Source organism: Myodes glareolus, chromosome 12, assembly GCF_982192425.1.
Source record: "Myodes glareolus chromosome 12, mMyoGla1.1, whole genome shotgun sequence".
NCBI lineage: Eukaryota > Metazoa > Chordata > Mammalia > Rodentia > Cricetidae > Myodes > Myodes glareolus.
The window spans coordinates 49258835-49268013 of NC_142037.1; the positions used below are offsets into that span (position 1 = coordinate 49258835).

Sequence of the window (9179 nt, forward strand, 5' to 3'; positions counted from 1 at the left end):
GTGTGGCTATACTAATATCTAACAAAATTGATTTCAAACTAAAATCAATCAGAAGAGATGGAGATGGACACTTTATACTCATGTCAGGAACAATTCATCAGGAGGAAGACTCAATCCTGAATATCTACACCCCTAATATAAAAGCACCCACATATGTAACATTACTAGAAACATTACTAGAACTCAGAGCATACATCAAAACCCACACTCTAATAGTGGGTGATTTCAACACTCCTCTCTCACCAATGTCAACCAGACAATGTCTCACCAATGTCTCACCAGGTCAACCAGACAGAAACTTAATAGAGAAATAAGAGAACTAACAAATGTAGTGAACCAAATGGACCTAACAGACATCTATAGAACATTCCACCCAAACAGAAAAGAATATACCTTCTTCTCAGCATCTCATGGAACCTTTTGAAATTTTAAAATTTTTATTTATTTAATAAAGAGGGGATGCTACCTGAGCATGCCTCTCATACATTCTCTCTATTCAAGTTACTTGATACCAAGAAAACCTAGATATGCTGTAGAGAATTTACATCACACACAGATAAAATAAGTAAAAAGAACAAAATATTCTTGAAGTGTTTTCAATTTTGCCAAAGTTATAAAAATGTAAGACAATTTTCCTCAATTAACTTCTTTCAAATCTCTACTATAGAAGTTTTGATTACTTTACAATAAATTCATCAATAGTCATTTTGTCTCTAAAAGTTAATAGTTTTACTTATTCTAGTACTATAATAAGTGGCAAACTATAATGAATTGTGAGAAAATAAAGAGCAGAGGTAGAAAATAAAATATTCATTTTTGAACCATTTAGTAAGTAGATCTGGCTTGACTTGTTAATCAGTTAGATACACAGAAAAGTGAATGAAATCTAGGGGAATTCGAATTAAATTTTTTTTTTACCCTCGAATGACTTTCAAGGAAAAGGGAATTTTAGGCAGATAACTGTAATTTCAGTGATTAAATAATCAATTCAAATGGAAGAAATAATGGGCTTGAAATACCTTCGAGATGTTTGAGTTTGAAATTCAGTGAAGAAATGTAGAATGACATTTAATATTAATCCAAAGTACAGTTGATAGATGAAGCCATAAAATTAAGAAAAGTCACCTAGAAAGCAAGTAGTATGAGATTGTAGCTACAAATTAATTTTGAAGATTATCAACTATCAACATTTCAAAGATAGGAACAAGATGACTTGAGGAAGGAAGGTATATTAGAGTACACATTATTGTGTATACACTTTAACAAAATTCTCAAACTAGGTATTCATTTGTGGGGATTGATTTCATCTTTGTAAAAGGTTAGTCAAACCAACTGTAATCCTAATGCTGCCATGAGTTGAGAAAGGGGTGTAGTTTATCTGTGAGTTGTATTAATCAACTCCAGAGTCTCACTTTCTGATCACCACATATTCAGTATATTCTCCTTTTAATGCTGTCATCTTCTCACCCTTGTTCAAGCAGTTCCAGAAGCCCCAACCAGTCATTGTTGATCTTAATGAACATTGTCACTGTCAGCTCTTGATCTCTCTTAATGTCCTTTATCAAAGACAATGAAAGATAACATTGATGTTAGGCCTTGATGTGGACCCTCTTGATAATTATGAACAAACCAGAAGATTTTCCACGCCCACTCTCAGTTTATGATTAAAAGTCAAGTCAGTATAGTTACAGCATTAGTTTCCACACAAAAGGAGACAGCAAATCAGTACCAATTCAGATACCCCATGTGCTGATAGCAGTGAACTCCCACCACCAAAGGGAAAAAAGTTGCATTTGACTGTTATTTCCATCTCTGCTCTCTAGGGAATGCTCTTCCCACTTCAAAGTTGTGCGTTTTCCCTTCTTGCCCTCTCTGACCATTGCTAAACTGAGTAATCTGACTTGCACCCCTCCTTAAGAACCAGACTTCTTCCTGCTTGTAGACTGCTAAAGAACCAGTAATAAGTTTCACTCTGAGAAGGCACCAGAATAGCTCTCTGAAAATCCTTCATTGACTTCCTATCTGTGTAGTACCACTTTAGCTCCAGGTACCAATAAGTATATTCTGGTTTTCATCAATGAGATTCTTAAGATAGTTCTTTCTCCTTGTTATGAACTGGTCCTTACCTATCACCCAAAGATCTCACAATTAAATGTTAAAGATCATTTTGTGTACTTTTCTGTTGTTAAGCTTTCATGAGAGGAATAATCATTGTTTCTTCCCTTAGAACTATTTCATCCACATGAACAGAGTTATCATGTGCTTAATACCTTAGCTACACAAAGAATTTTAATAAGTAAAAGGGTAAGTATATTTTTTTCTAACTCAAATAATTTTACAACTTTAAAAACAGTGTATTCTATTTTTTGGCATCAAGACACAATTATATTTTCCACACCTTCCAGTTCTTGTATTATCCATTTTTTCCTTGGAAATATTTAATATTTCTTGGAATCTTATTTCTTTTAATGATATCTACCACAAATTGCTAAAACTCTATTTTTTTACCTTATCCTGGTTTAAAAATTTTTTCTTCAAAAATATGATGAGGCCTGTGCAAATAATTATTTTACTGCATCAATTTCTGTCGAGATTTAATATTAGTTTACTTGTCACTCACCACAATGCTTTAAGCAATTAAACACATTTTAAATTTGACAGTTCTCTATATTTGCATAATGATTTCTGTATCAATCCTACTATAAGGAATTATTCAGTTAAAACAGAGATGTAAAACATGTTTTAAGTTGTAGATGACCAATCCTTTGTGCAGGCCAAATGGTTTACTACTCATATTGCTCTAAACAAAATTGAAGAGAGACTGCATTATCTTCTCATCTCATAAATGATTTAGTGTGATGCCTAATGACAAGTCTCTACATATTTCATAGAATAAATTTCAGAGTAGTTCAGAGAAGTGATAATTTGAAGAGACAACCCTTCCTTTTTGATGGAGACCTGACTTTAGAGACCAGAAAGGAAATCAAGCAAGAATCACAGTGTAGCAGAGCGTAGGCTGCCACAGGACTTTGTACATATGGATAGGTAATCGAACCACCGTACTGTCTGCCAAGGCACATACTAGTTTTTGTTAATGAATAACATCTTCAAATAGTAGTAGTAATATTTTTCCATGAGTGAGTGTTCACAAATCAAAGTTTGAAGAAATCTAAAACTGTTTCATCTGATTGTTACATCTAGCACCTTCTATTGACATTCTAGAGCAAGTTAGCATCACTGGAATATAACAGCTATGAGTACACACATGGCCAGCCTGACTCCTATTGTATTTGCGTCTGGACACTGATCTTTAATAAAGAGTAATGTTATGTGAAGATCAAAACTGTCATTACAAGAGACATTGTAAAAGTGAAGTTTCCTTAGTAGAAGTCAGCTGAAATTAATCTCACAAAACGATTGTGTTAATATTTGTTTTCAATAGATGCTAAGAAATGGCAGATATTCAAATGACATTTACGAGGCTCATCTGCTAGTTAGTTAATGAAGACATGCCACCTTTTCATAGTTGTTTAATGCTTCATTGATGCTTCTCACCAGTAATCTCTTTTATGCTCACTCTAGTCTCCTGAGATATAAGCAGTTTGTCATATTGCCCACTGGAATGACGACGGAGTGGAAGCCCAGTGGGTTTTCCTGTATCATCCAGGGATGTGCAGTGCCTGAAAAAAAAATATCCTTACCATTTGATTCTTTGTGATAGCCCTAGATCTAGTTTAAGTATGTGATTTCTTATGAACTAAAATACAGTTTTTCATAAAAATATGTAATATGCATGTGTTTGTGTTAGATAAAATATTTTTCTCTTTTAGCTTAAACTGTGAGATCCTTGAAGGCATTTTTAAGTTTTGAGTAAAGCAATTTCTCTTCCTTATTTAGAATAGAATAATCAAGGAATTCTATGATATACCTAAAGATTAAAATAATTTTTAGTAGCATCAAAGTAATTTTAGATGTATTTATTATGTTATTTTAAGTGTATGAGTGTCTTATATGCATGTATGTATGTGCATCCCATTCATTCCTATAGTCCATGGAGGACAAAAGAGGCCTGGGAATGAAATTACAGATAGTGTGTGAGCTGCCATTGAGGTGTTAGGTATCAAAACTGAGTCTTCTGCCAGAGAGGCAATTGCTCTTAAACACTGAACTCTCCAGCCCCAATGCTTTAAATTTCTCAAACTTGCTGCCTTGATGACATTCCATGGTGATCCTTCTGTTCTAGGATTATTCATGGCATCTGCAAGCTTCCCTCACACCACATAGAAATGGCTTATGCTTCAATAAAACTAAGGTATTGAAGATGATGCACCATTGCATCTGAGCTTAGTCACAGGAAAGAGTGTTCTTTCTTCTCATATCATTTACTTTGCAAATAAGCAGTTACCATATGGGGAGAACACTCAGATGTCACCATGGGAGATTTCTTGCATCGAGGAACTTAAGCCTTCTAGTTCTGGCGAAATATAAACTAATTTAAAGACAAGTGTGAGGCCTCACGCAAAGGGATCTACTTGCTTAGATTATGATTACATATAATTTTAGCTCTGAAGTATATCTTACAGCTTTGCTAGTGACTTTAAAAATGAATCATCTGTCTAACCTGCATCTAGATGTCAGATTCACAGAAACAATGAGATATAAGTGTTTTAGCAATTGTATACTTTTTATCTCTGATTAGTATTTTATAAAGCAATAGAAAATTCAGTTGATTTTAATATTGCTCAGAACACCCACATTTCACTATACAGTTATATTTGAAAATAGCAGGTTGTTTGGAAAAGAGGCCATTAACTACAACTATATGTAGCTGAACTCAGAAGTTCTAAGAGAGCCATGGAGGAGCTTGCTTTGAAGATTATGGGCTAGTGAGGTAAAGGAAGGCAAGCCCAGGATACAGAATCCGTGCAGACAAAAAAATGAAGAATTATGTTGCTTATAGGGAATTTGAAAGAAAAATGATTGTGACAGCAAAGATGATACCACTGCTATGAACAAGAGAATGGTACGCAAGGGCCTCCCTTTTTTTTGGCTAAAGTTTGAATAAGAAAGGTCTGAAGTTTCAGCAATGTTTCTAAGTAAGAGAATAAATAGTATTTTTGAGCAGTCACTTAAAATAAAATTAACAATACACTAGACGTTTGTTGTTTAGGGGCAAATAGTGATTTTACAATTGGGTATACATTGCATCTGTTGCTGTACAAACACACAAATTTTAACATCATTTTTGTGGTTTTATAGAATATACATTATTTTGTGCAGTATCTAGGGGTCAAAAACAATAGTGGCATTGTTTAATGACTGAATGCAAGGGTGCTCATAAGGTCAACTTGTTACTTTTGGCTGGATTCTTATCAGAAAATTCCAGGAAATAATGGGGAGATTCACACTCATTATCAATAAAGTAGATCTGTCCTCAGGACTCTGAAACATTTATAATTGACTTTTTATAGGGAAAGTGATCAAAGAGGGCTGAGTTTCCATGTGGTGGGAATCTCCAAAAAATGAACTTAGAGGCTACTGAGCAAACATGGTACCATTATTATAAAAAATTCATACACCAAAGCATATAACTAATTTATAGGATTTTAGTATATATGGTTGTACTCAAATCACATGCACACGCACATATATATTTATACACACATGTATATATACATATACAACTATATACTCAGAGAAACATAGATACATATTTACATATATACAGATATACACACATGTATACACATAAAAACAGGCACATTGTTTAATTTTCATTTTCATTACTGTAATAAAACACTCCATCAGAACTACTTAGTGAAGGAAGAGTTTATTATCTAAGTTTACAGTTCCAAGTGGAAGTCCATTATTGTGGGAAAATTATGACAAAAAGAGTCTGAACAGCTCATCACATCACATTGTGGTCAAGAATAGGGAAAGTGAATACACGTGTGTTTACCAATACTCAGTCCCTCCTCTAGATTTACATAACCCTTGATACCTGACAAGGAATGGTGCTGCCCAGAGTGGGCAGGGGCTATGCAAATCAACATCAGTCATCAAGCTAATCCCCTTTAGACATGCCCACCAGCTATCCTAATCTAAACAATTACTCATTGAGGATCTCTTCCCAGACAGCTCAAGATTGTGATAAGTTAAGTATTAAAAGTAGTCATTAAGAACGTGTAGACCAAGTCCTCACCCAGCCCTGGAGGAAGCAAGATGTGACTGTCTCACTGATAAAGATAAGCATACATGTCATCCCTCTACAAAGAGACTTCACTTTGTAGCAGAGAATATTATAGAAACTAAATCACAGAAAACACGATTGTGTTGGTGTCACCACACAGATGTGAAGCCTGGAGATTGTGCAAGCAAGAAGATAAATCCCGGCGCATAAAGAGCTCACATTAGTTACTTCAACATACCATCTCATTAGCATTCTGGAAAGAATTCTAATACTTTAGATAATCAGATTGGTTTTCTCTAAAACCTTCAAGTTGCAGGAAAATTCTGATCTTACAGCCAAGGCAATGGTATCCCGTGACAATATATTCAAGGTAGAGAACATTTCAAGACTGTTTTCTATTGTCTCTCTTGTGTGGTTATTAGAGATCAGTCACTTGTATGCACATTTACAATGAGAAAGATCAAGCAGACAAAAGAAAATACAAATGTATAGTTTGAGGGGACAAAGAGTACGAGCCTTGCAAGGTGCTGAAAGAGATAAAGAGGAATGGAGTAAAGAGAGGGGTTCCCTCAGGACAAAACCCCAACCAGCCAATCCTGGCTATTTGTGAGAAGAAAAGGCCTTAAGGAATGACTTTTCCCTAAAGGGCAACAACAAATCAAAACTTTTGTCAAAACAACTCAAGAAGGGTTCAGGTTCCATATTTCATCCTAAGCAGGCAGCAGAACTTGGAAACTTTGGTCATGTGATTCTGGTGTTATAGTCATGAAGGAAACATGAGTAAAGACATTGTGGAATCATCCTCTGCGCTCAAGGAAAGCTGATGAGGACAAGCATTTGTCAGGGGTGTGCCTGCATGGAGGTCTAGAGAGGCCATTTGTGAAGCTGTGGAGGTGAAGCTTGGATTTCATTGGTGACCTTAAGATGTTGGCGATGCCAGAGCCATGGATCCCTGCCAAGGAATGCTGCTAACAGGGAGTAGACGCAGCCCAAGAGAAGGAAGTCTGCTGCAGTCATCAAAGCTCAAAGGACTGGGAGAGCTGAAGAGCCCTTTGATATGAGACGTGGAGATACAGAGTTTGAAGTTTGCCCTGCTGGGTTTTAGTCTTGGTTTGGTCCAACATTTTCTCACAACACCCTCTTTTCTCCCTTTGGGAATGGAAATATGTCTTCTGTGACACTGTATGTTGAAACAGGCAATTTGGGTTTTACTTTTATTTTAGGTTTACAGTTAAGAGATTGACTTGAGTCTCAGAAGAGATTTTGGACTTTGAAATAGTGTTGAGACTGTGAAAGACTACAGGGACTTTTGAAATTTGATGAAGTGAATTCTGCTTTATGATATTGCTACAAGCCTATGCAAGGCCAGAGAATGGACTGTGGGGGTGGAATAAATCCCCATAGACTCATATATTTGAGTACTTGGTCTCCTAAACACTGTTGGAAGGTTTTAGGAGGTGGGGCCTTTCGGAGGAGGTATGTCACTGGAGGTGGCTTGGAGGTTTCAAAAGTCCACAGAACATGGACAAGCCTCTCTCTGTGGGTAGGAGAGGTAGAGAAAATGGATAAGACTCTATTTCTGATGGAATGTGCAGATGGAATTGGAAACAGACACAAAAGGCTAAGGAGGATGGAGCCCATGTGAAGGCTGGAGGACAGGGAGAGATTGTATGGTCAGCTCTTCCTAGGCCCCTCCCCCACACTCAGAAGCCCTTTGTGATGGGCTCCTAGACAGGAGCTCTGCGATGTGGACCTGGGCCCAGCTGCCAACTCCCCGAGAGAACTCTACGAGTTCAGTTGCCTGAGAGCAACAGTGCGATTCAGATGGAGAATTTTCTCTCTCTTCTGGAAAGCACTGATCCTTCATGGCTGATCCCCAGCTTCACCACTTGGGCAGTGGACATGATTTTTGCCCTCCCTTGTGTGTGGGCTGGGGCTCGTCCACCTATTATCACCCCTCCTCCACCTTGACTTACCCTCACTTCCAGCAGCAGAAAGCACCACCACAAAAAAGGTCGTGAAGAGGGAGCACAGCAAAGTCAGGAAGAAAATCAGGACCATGAAGGCTTACAGAGGCAGCAGGAAGAAACCGAAGGAGGACAAGGTACTGGTTTCACTTCTGCACAGCATGCTGGAGAGGCTTGTCAACACCGTCAGCTTTTGCCAGCTCTTAGGACAAGATGCCTCATGAGAAGCATTCACATCAGATGCTGCCAAAGCCCATAAGCCACCAAGGGAACCCACAGTGGAGTCTGTGGCAACCAATCCGTCAACAGAGACTTCTCCTCCTCCTCACAATGAACACCTGTTGCTCAAAGAATGAAAACCTTTGTCACCTGTCCTGCTGAATTCCTTACGATTGAGTCACAGTTGTCTGTGAGTGCCTCTTGGCCACCAGAGACCTTGAATCTTGGAAGATGCCATTCACCACCACAACAATGGGCACCTTCCTACCCATCTGATTGAATGGATCGTGTGGCTTGTCCTCTACCCATTTGACTGGTAAACACTTGTGACCCTACAGAGCAGACATCTGCCAGGTTTGTCCTCTCCCATGCCAACCACCCCAGGTCTTCACCTCTCAAGGAGGCCTACCACAACCACCCCTTAACCTCCCTTAACTACTCTAGCAGGTCTACTTCAAATAGCCTATGCCTCTGTCAGATAAATTGCTGAGGAGAAAGTGGGGGATCACCATAGGTGTGTTCCCTCAAATCCAGTGAGTAGCCCTGCCTCCCATCGCAGGATTCCTATGAAAGAATCAACGAACAACCATGAAAACGTTAGATCAATTCACCAAGCAAACCTCAAAGTACACAGCCAACCTTCCCCAAAGAAAGAGATGCCCTATGGAAACAACCGGGCCCAGGTATCCAAAGACCTTGTCTCCCAGCCAGCCCCTATCAGCACAGAGCCCATGTTCTACATGTCCCATGGATCCCTGTCCACTGTCCTAGGCACTGCTCTACAGAAATGTACTATCTGGAAA

At 38.1% G+C, this 9179-nt stretch overlaps 1 pseudogene; it reads left to right on the plus strand.

Moving 5' to 3' along the window:
• The first annotated feature begins 8014 nt into the window (after nt 1-8014).
• On the plus strand, nt 8015-8807 carry LOC146892190 (spermatogenesis-associated protein 31E1-like; annotated as a pseudogene).
• Nucleotides 8808-9179: the final 372 nt, after the last annotated feature.